The sequence below is a fragment of the Saimiri boliviensis genome, chromosome 10 (genome assembly GCF_048565385.1).
Source record: "Saimiri boliviensis isolate mSaiBol1 chromosome 10, mSaiBol1.pri, whole genome shotgun sequence".
Taxonomy (NCBI): Eukaryota; Metazoa; Chordata; class Mammalia; order Primates; family Cebidae; genus Saimiri; species Saimiri boliviensis.
Genome location: NC_133458.1, coordinates 76,678,357 through 76,688,802, shown reverse-complemented (window position 1 = coordinate 76,688,802; position 10,446 = coordinate 76,678,357). Strand labels below are relative to the sequence as shown.

Genomic DNA, 10,446 nt, shown 5'->3' with positions numbered 1-10,446 from the left:
AGCTCCCATTTCCAGTTTGAGACATTCTATCATTAGCACTTGAATATATAGGCCATGACAATGATAGCTGAAATTTAATGAGTTCCAGACACTGTTCCAATAATATTACAGGTTTTGCTTAACTCTTGTAATAGTAGTATAAGGTTGGCTTTATAGTCAGTGTTTCAACCCACTGTGACAGAAAGAGACAGGAGAACATAATTTTTAAGGCATGAGCTCAAGGACCTCACTATCTGTAGCTGAATCATGTCTTTGACACTTAACCTGCTCTGAGGCATTGGATGGAAATCATTTAACTTCTGTGCCTCGATTTTTATCATCTCTAAAATTGGGATAGTAAAAGTACCACCATCTAGATTTGATGTGAGAATTAATGGATTTGATACAAAAACATTGCACAAAAGCACTCTAAAATATTACTTATTTTTATTTCACCTATCTAGAATGGTATAAAAATGACAAGAGTTTAGAGTGCAAAAAAGCTCAGTTTCAGTTTCAACACTTCTTATATTTGTTAGAATTTGTGCAGATCACCAAACATGTCTAATCCTCAATTAAATAAAGTTAAACAGTTTTGAAGAATTTCTCTGGGGCTCAAGTAAGACAGTTCTGTGAATCTTTATATTGACTATGACCTCTAGTACAATGGTGAATAAATTAATGTAGTAGACATTCTTTTTGTGTTCCTGAAAGTACCTCAGTAATGATGTTTGCTGTAGGTACTGTGTTCCCTTTTAATACTAATTTTCTGAGGATTATATTATCAACTACAGCTGAGATAGTGCCACTGCACTCCAGCCTGGGAGACAGGTCAGGCTCTATCTCAAAAAAAAAAAAAGAGAGAGAGAGAGAATTCATAGGATATAAATAACACTACCTACCACTTTTATTTGATGAGACAACCATTATCTTGAAATCAAAATAGTACATGATTATTAATAAAATAATATTACAGAATAATCTTCACATGAACATAGTCACAAAAATTTTAAACACATTATGAACTGGAAATAAAATCTAGCAACATATATCTTGCATTTATTTCAGGAAACAAAAATTGTTTAATATCAGCCTTAATTAAGCACATATACACAATAAAGAAAACAAGTGTGTCCATTTAGTGATTAAAAAACAAATAGACACACTTGTTTTCTTTATTAAGCACATATACACAACAAAGAAAACAAGTGTGTCCATTTAGTGATAAAAAATAAATGGACACACTTGTTTTCTTTATTAAGCACATATACACAATAAAGAAAACAAGTGTGTCCATTTAGTGATATAAAATAAATGGACACACTTGTTTTCTTTATTGTGTATATGTGCTTAATTAAGGCTGATATTAAACAACTTTTGTTTCCTGAAATAAATGCAAGATATATGTTGCTAGATTTTATTTCCAGTTCATAATGTGTTTAAAATTTTTGTGACTATGTTCATGTGAAGATTATTCTGTAATATTATTTTATTAATAACCATGTACTATTTTGATTTCAAGATAATGGTTGTCTCATCAAATAAAAGTGGTGGGTAGTGTTATTTATATCCTATGAATTCTCTCTCTCTCTCTCTTTTTTTTTTTTTTTTTTTGAGATAGAGCCTGACCTGTCTCCCAGGCTGGAGTGCAGTGGCACTATCTCAGCTCACTGAGCCTCTACCTCCGAGGCTCAAGCAATTCTCATCCCTCAGCCTCCTGAGTAGCTGGAACTACAGGCATGCACAGTGATACCCAAATAATTTTTGTATTTTTAGTATAGACAGGGTTCTGCCATGTTGGACAGTCTGGTCTCGAACTCCTGACCTCAAGTGATCTGCCTCCCTCGGCCCCCTGTGGCTCTGGGATTACAGGTGTGAGCAATTGTTTTGATCTGTCATATTATTGTTTGATGGTTTGTTTTGAGACAGAGTCTCACCCTGTGGCCTAGGCTGGAGTACAGTGGCTGGATCTCAGCTCACTACAACCTCCACCTCCCAAGTTCAAGCAATTCTCCTGCATCAACCTCCCATGTAGCTAGGATTACAGGTGCACACCACCATGCTGGGCTAATTTTTTTGTATTTTTAGTAGAGACAGGGTTTGGTTTTAACCTGTTGGCCAAATTGATCTTGAACTCCAAACCTCAAGTGATCTGCCTGCCTTGGTCTCCCAAAGGGCTGGGATTACAGGTGTCAGCAATTGCATTCATTCATATAATTTTTTTTAAACACACACATTTATCAGTTTACCATCTTATGTGGGCACAGTTTGTGGTACACCAAAACTATTATAGTAGTAACATCAAATATTACACTGATCACAGATCACCATAACAGATAAAATAGTAATTAAAAAGTTTGAAATATTGCAATAATTATCAAAATGTGACACAAAGACTGTTGACATCATTTTTCTAAACATCATGTGTTGTCTGAAAATTTTAATGTAAGTTTGGTTTTATTCTTTATGTATTTGGTAAAGTAGTGTGGGCTTCATTGTTGGGTATTTTCCATGAAAATTTTAATTTCTTTAATAGTTTTAAGACTATTCATAGTTCTGTATTTTTGTGTCCATTTTACAAATCTGTTTTTTCTTAAAATGTATACATTTCATCTGAAATTTTAAATTGATGTGCACAAATATATTGGTATTTGCTGGGTAGCATGATTGGGTTAGAGTCTGTTTTCACACTGCTTAGAAAGACATACCTGAGACTGGGAAGAAATAGAGGTTTAATGGACTTACAGTTACATATGGGAAGAGAGGTCTCACAATCATGGTGGAAGACAAGGAGGAGCAGGTTACATCTTACATGGATGGGAGCAGACAGAGAGAGCTTGTGCAGACAAATTCTTTTTAAAATCATCAGATCTCATGAGACTTATTTACTACCACAAGAACAGCATGTGAAAGACCCATCCTGTGATTAAATTACCACCCACTGGGTCCCTCCCATAACACATGGGAATTGTGGGAGTTACAATTCAAGATGAGATTTGGGTGGGGACACAGCCAATCCATAACATTTGGCAACTTGGCATTTTTAATTTTCCCTTAACTTTTGAATGTCTGTAACAATGACCAGTTTTAAAATTATGATGTTGGATTTTGTGCCTCTTTCCCATCTTCTTTTTTCTCTTCTCCTTTTCTTTCTTTCTCTGCTCCCTGTCACTTTGTCTCTGTCTTGCAAGAGGTTTATCAGGTTTTTCTCCTTTGTGTTTTTTCCTATTTCACTATTTTATACCTTCTATATTTTTAGGGCTTAATGTGTTGTTATTTTTGTTTTCTCTTTAGAGTAATACTATTGATATTCTTTCATTATTATCAGATTCCCCTTTTTATCTTTTGGAGTATATTTTTTCTTTCAGTGTGCCCTCATCATAGCTGTACCAGAATGTCTTTTAACATTATTTTTCTTTTTAAACTTTCACTATCTTCTATTTTCACATTTAAAATGTGTTTCTTTTAAGTAGAAGTGGGTTTCTGTATGTAACCCAACATTCTTTTTCTGACCACTACAGTATTTAAATATATATGGCAATTACTTATATTTTAGCGTTTATGTAATCTTACTGTTTATTTTTTTGTGTTTCTTCTGTTCTTTGCTCCACATTACATTATTTAGTTTTTAAATAACATTATTATCTTTTTTTTCTTCTTCTTTTTTGTTTTTTAGAAAGTGTCTCACTCTGTCTCACTCAGGCTGGAGTTCCAGTGACATGATCACTGCTCACTTCAGCCTCAACATCCTGGGTTCAAGCAATGCTCCTGCCTCAGAGTTCCAAGAGCTGGAACTACAGAAGCGTGTAACCACATTTGCCTACTTTTGTAATTCTTTTGTAGCAAAGGGGTCCCACTATGTGGCCCAGTCTTGCCTTGAACTCCTAAGCTCAGGTGGTCCTCCACCTAGGCCTCGCAACGTGCTGAAATTACAGGTGTGGGCTGCTGTGCCTCTTCCTTTTTTATTGCTTTTAATACTTACCGTATATATTACGATATGCATCCTTCACTGATTAGAATATACCTTTATTATATTCAGACTTCCTGATCAATGAAAGTACCTGAAAAGTTCCACTCTGACGTCTTGCACTATCAATAATATGGATATTAATTCAACATATATTTTGAACTACATATATCATTATTGTTGTTATTAATATGTTCTAACATTTAGTATTGGTTTTAATATGCTATGATGTTTCTCCCTCCTGGTGCTTTGTATTTTTCCTTTACTATTATGCTTCATTTAGGGATTATTTTCTTTCTGCCTGGATAATTATCTTTGGCATTTTATTTAGAAAAAGTGTGTGCTGACCTCAGCTTCTCTGACCTTCTTGTTTGACCAAAAAGGCCTTTATTTAGCTTTCAGTTATTTTCTTTCAGCACTGTGAGTATTCTCTGTCTCCCATTGTGTTGTTTCAAAGTCAGCTTCAAATCATATTATTAATCATTTGAAACTAATGTGTATTTTATATGCATGCTTTCAAGATTTTCTTTTAGCTTTAATTTCTAGCAGTTTTATATAATAGTTGTTATTATTTTGTTTATAGCTGGGCTGTGATTCATAGAGCTTCTTGAATGGCTGGTTCCAAAGACCTGATGCTTTTCATTAGTTGGGAAATTCTTAGCCAATATTTCTTCTCATACTTCTATGTTTTTTCACCTGTCACTTCTCCTTTTTGGAATCCAGTTACACCTACATGAGCCTTTTTTTCAATTATGTTTTATCTGCATAGCTCTTATTTTATTTTTCATTTAATTTACTTATTTGCTTCAAAGTATATATTTTGTATGTATATAAATACGTGAATCTATTGGCAAATTTCTTCCACTTTGGTTAATCATTAATCCACTGTTAAATTCATCTATATTTTAATTTCAGTATTTTGTAAGATCCCTGATTTCTATTTGATTTTTAAATTAAATTCCAATTCTCTGATGAAAATATTCCATTTTTGTATTTATTTTTGGAACATATTAAGTGTATTCTTGATACCTCAAATATTTTGATTATCTGTTGCTCTGCTTTTACTTTTTTCTCACACATTTCTCCGTCATTTGGTTCTGTTCCCTTGCATGTCTGATAAATTTTGACTGATTCCCAGTTGTATATGAAAAATTGCCAGTATTCTCAATGATATCTTTTTTCTTTGGAGACTATGAAAGTACATGTAGATTACATTGTTTCAGCAGCAGTTATTCTGTTTTTAGTTTGCTTCTTACTCTATTGTTGCCTTTTCAGAGGTCTCAACTAAAGGCCTGAGATTTTTCTAAGTCCATTTTCTCTCTCTCTCTCTCTCTCTCTCTCTCTCTCTCTCTCGTAGAAATGGAGTTTCATTATGTTGCCCAGGTTGGTTTTTGAACTCCTGGGCTCAAGCAATCCTTTTGCTTCAGCCTCCAAAGAGTTGGGATTCCAAGAGTGAGCCACTGCACCCTAAGTCCCTTTTTTTGTAACAATCCTACATTCTAATTTTCATCTTCCCAATACCAAAATACTGACAAAATATCTGCCTAAACTTTTGGTATCTCAGCAGTTGATTTCTGCTTGGGTTCTCAGAAATGTGTTCTTCAAATGCAAATTTTGGCATTCAGCTAGTGCCTCAAAGGGGAAGTTTTCCACAGAAAGTTATGCCCATTTCTCTAAAGTTCCTGTTTACTTTGAAGATCTTGATCCCTCAAATTCTTACTGCTTTGATTGTCATGAATGCCAATAATTGTTTTCTTAGCCTACTCAGATAGTCATAAAGTCTAGAGACTCTATTTTCAGGATCTATGCACTGTTATTATTTCTTACTTATTAGACATTTCCCCCTATTTTTCAGCTGTAATCTCTTCCACAATTTGTTTAGAAAAAAATTAACAATTTTTCAAGATAAGGCTTTCAAATGGAGTTTACATAAAGTAACATTAAGAGTTGGAACAACAATCTTATTTTCTTTTCATTCATTAATTCATCTTGTCCATGACAAATACGTTTAAGCTATAGATTGTCTCTATCAATTATTTTCTTTAATTTTTGTGTATATTTTCTTTCTTTTTTCTAGTTTTATGTTTAGAGAGCCTTAGTACATAAAGGTCTCTAAAAAGAAAACCTCTGGGAATATGATTAAAAGGTTTTCCTTTTGTTTTAGACCATGTATCACTCCTAATATAACATCATGTTCAATCTACTTAGATCTTGTGCTATACGTTTCTTGGGGTGAGATAATTCACAGCCTAAATCCATATAGCTATAAAAAGTATTATGTGAATTGTCAAAGGAGGTATGCATTTTTTCATGATATTCTGAATTAATCACCATATACATTTATGAAAGGCTATGGAAATTACAGTTACCCTAATGCTTCTGAATCGCATATGTTCTCTATTTCCACTTTGATTACTATTGTCTTTAATTGAGTATGACTATTTTATGTGTGAGGTTTAGTAACATAGCTGTTTGGGCTCTGTTTCTCTCTTTTGCAATGAACATTGCAAAGCAGCTGTTACAAGCATATATTTAGAGCCAAAGTGTACTATCGCTTACATATGGGAGGAGTGAGGGGAGGATAATTGAATTACAAAATGCTTGTGATCAAATATGCTCTGTGAAACTATGGAAACAGGAAAACAATGCCAGAATGGTGTCCACAGTGAAGAGAACAAAGCCTGACTCTAAACAGAGGTTGCTAAACAAATCAGTCCCTATGCAATTAGATGGAAAAGCACTTAGCAACAATATAAAAATAACAGAGTAGCTGGAAATCGGCACAATAGAAGATGACTCAGACTCTCTAAAGTTTGCATACTTTAGAACATTACTTTCAATTCCACATGGAGTTAGTTCACATGAGACTTGATATGTAAGTGCAAGTAATGCTAAAAGAAAAAAAAAATTTCTGGAATTACAAACATAAAGTCAATACTAATTTGCCTTTTATTAAAGAAAATCAAACCCTTCACAATTAATTCTTACTGAAATTTCTACCAAAATCACACAGATTTTATAGTTCAGCTTTTTTGGCAGGTATAAAATTGACACAGTAAGATTTCCGAACTTTTGCCAGGCATGGCTGGTTCTCTTATTCTTTTTAGAACTTCATATTTTAGATAACAGGCCTCCCTGGGATCTGAAACAACATGATTAACTATAAACATACATGTCATTACCTCCCCATAAAAGACCATTCTGTACATTTCTCTTGGTATAACACTGTTGCTTCAATTTTACAGGGACATACCTATGAGTTTTTAGTCTGCCAAACCCTTCTTTTGTGTGTGTGTGTGTGTGTGTGTGTGTGTGTGTGTGAGAGAGAGAGAGAGAGAGAGAGAGAGAGAGAGAGGGAGAGAGAGAAAATGAGAGAGAGAGAGAGAGAAAGAGAGAAAGAGAGAGAGAAGAAGGAAGCAGGGCAGAGAGCAGAGCAATCTACATAATTTGCAAAGACCAGTGCAAAATAAAAATGCAAGATCCTTTGCTTAAAAAGTATTAAGAATTTTAAGAATGTGACAACAGAGCATTAAACCAAGTATTAGATCCTTCTAAGCGCAGAGACCAATGTGACTGCCACAAGTTTCATGACCATGAAACTTACCTTGTGGGAGAGAGAGAAAGAAAAAGCAGAGAGAATAAAGTATACGTTTTATAGCAGGTACTGTCATCCTCTAAGGAGGATGAATCTTAACGACTTGAAGATTTGGTTCATCTGACCACTTTGAAGATTTGGAAGTGCAAGTTTGGGATCAGAGGTTAAAGTGGAGCAAATTATTCTGCATAAAATTCGAAGTTAATGAATTGTGGGTAAGAGTCACAGAGAGATCAAGAGAAACCACTAAGGCTGGATGCTTCGTAAGGGAATGTGTATGTGAGCTCTGAGTTACACTAAAGGAGAATACAGAAGTATATCAAGCAAATAGAAGTAACATAAAATCACAGATTGCAATCTCCCCATCAGTCAAGTAATATTCAATTAAAAAATTATGAAACCTAAAATTTAGGCCATGTTTAAACACTAAAAAAGTCATAATTGACACTAAAGATGTAAAGATATAATAATTATGTATACATAACAGTTATTTGTCTATTTACCTCATCTCTCTCTCTATCTAATCTATCATTTATCATCGATCTATGCCAAGTAGCAAAACAACCACTTCTATAAAATGGAAAGTACAGAGAATAAAGAAGACAGACAGGGACAAAGAAACGCAAGGGAGTGCAATAATCACTGAAAGTTAACTTTTTTTTGGATACAGGGTAAGACTTTTCAATATAGAAATTAAAGTTCTGTGTTAGTTTTGTACATTCTCTTTGTGTTAAAGGAGACTTTTATTCATTGCTCTCTGTTCAAGTCACATCAAGAAGAAAAGAAAAGAATGTTATAGAACAAAAAAAGCACCTTTTCACTACTCTCTAAACCCTTGGAGTGCACTGTCTGCTACAGTTTGAATGTTTTCCCCAATGCAACAGTGTTGGGAGGTGGAGCCTCATGAGAGGTGTTAGGTCATGTGGTCTCTGATCTTATAAATGAATTCTTGCCCCTGTAAGAAGGGCTTGCAGGAGTGGATTTGCTCTCTCTTGTTCTTCTGCCATGTGAAGACACAAAGTTCCTCCCTTCAACAGAATGCAGGGTTCAAGGCACCACCTTGGAAGTGGAGATCAGACCCTCACCAGACACCAAAATCAGCTGGTGGTTTGATCTTAGACTTCCCAGCTCCAGAACTGTTAGAAATAAATTTCTATTCTATATAATTAATCAGTCTGTGGTAAATTAGTCTGCTATAGCAGCACAAATAGACTAAGAGAGTGTCTTTCCATAATCTTGGACTTACTTGTTTCTCGCCTTTCTCTACGAACGACATGAACTTCCTGCCGTATCCCCAGCACTTAGAAAAGCATCTGGCTCACGATATTTACTGAATAAACATCTGTTGAGAAAGTGAACAACTGAAGCAATGAATCGTGTCTGCAACTCAGTTTTAGTTTCCATCCAAACTAAAATGTTTTTTTGACATGTATTTCTTCAATTCTTGTTTATTTTCAATATTTTTTTTTCTTTCTCAGACTTCTTTATAAAAAAAAATGTCAACGGGAACCATTCGAACTGCATCTTCTCCCTCTTACTCCCCAGGAGAAAGAGGAGAACGATCATGAATGGCAAAAAGCAGTCGCAGCAAAGCGAAACCAAGAGCCAGCTTTAAGTTCGGGAGAGAGCGCTGCCCCCGCTCCTCATGGTTTCTGGTGCTCTCCGGGTTCAGGGAAACTTTTCTAGTAACAAACTAAAAAAATACTCCCTGGAAGTATAGTCTTTCTGAGAATTCTTTAATCAGATAGTTTGTCTCCTCGTTCTACTACCAAATTCTGTTCCATTTCTTATACCGTGAAACGTTGTTTTATTTTTACTTTATAGTATAATACCCTGATTACATTTCATCCTCTAAAGCTCTAAGTACTTTTTTATTCTTGTATAATTTAAATTCATAGAGTATAATTTGTTTGGCGTCTTTACCTGCTTGATTCTATCTAGTTGCTGTGTATGCGTAGTTTATCTCCTACATATTCTATGACAGTTTTATTAAACGTTTCTTTATATTATTTCATTAGCTGTGTATCTATGGAAGCACATATCCTGGTAATTTTATCTTGTTAATTTTCCTTAAAACATAAAATATTATGCATTACATACTGATTTATTTAAAAGAAAAAGATTAAGATCAGTTTGACAATTTTAGGAAGATCCTTTCGGCACTCTAGAATTTTTATTATTACTTTTAAAAAAATTAGTAATAATTTATTACAAAGCACTTTTCTACATGCCAGAATGATGCTGCAATAGCAAATAAAATGTTTGGATTCTATTAGAGGATATATGTCATACATTACATGGAAATAAGTTCCCACTATGTCAGGTCCATCCAGGGTGAGCCTTAGCAAGAATTAGCAATGGCAGAATGTTCAGCAATTATAAATTAAAAGGTGTTGTGTTTGAGGGAAAAGACTTAAGCATTTAGCTTTAGTAAAGCTGAGTTCCCAGATTAGGACACAGAAAAATCTGATTTTCTGAGTTTGGACTGCTGAAGAGATTTGTCCTACTTCCGGTCACACTGATTTGTTCACTTTATTTTGTGACTTAACAGGCTTTACTTGTTTTCTTTTATATTGATTTCTTCATAACAACGATACAGGGTAAGTGGGATACATTCCATGTTTGCTATTGTCAAAATCTCGGTGGTTTAGTTGCGATTGATGAGTAAGATACACAAAGTTACAACAAAGCATTGAATAATATGTAGTTGAAATCCAGCAGGCTTTATAAATAGGCACATGTAAGTTATTTCAGCAATTTTCCCTCTCGTTCATGCCAATTAGTTCCCACATAAATATCTACATGTTTGAAGCTATTTCAAATTGATTCAGCATTTTCTCTCAAAATTGCAGATGTCAAATATCTACCATTTAAATGCCGTTTTAGCCTGAGACTAGACATGAGC

The 10,446-nt window shown here is 34.4% G+C and overlaps 1 non-coding gene across 1 annotated transcript; it reads right to left on the bottom strand.

Moving 5' to 3' along the window:
• Nucleotides 1–9,049: 9,049 nt before the first annotated feature.
• Nucleotides 9,050–9,265, bottom strand: LOC120365540 (small nucleolar RNA U3). The gene has a single exon (XR_005580453.2). It is a non-coding gene; the product is annotated as a small nucleolar RNA U3 (small nucleolar RNA).
• Nucleotides 9,266–10,446: the final 1,181 nt, after the last annotated feature.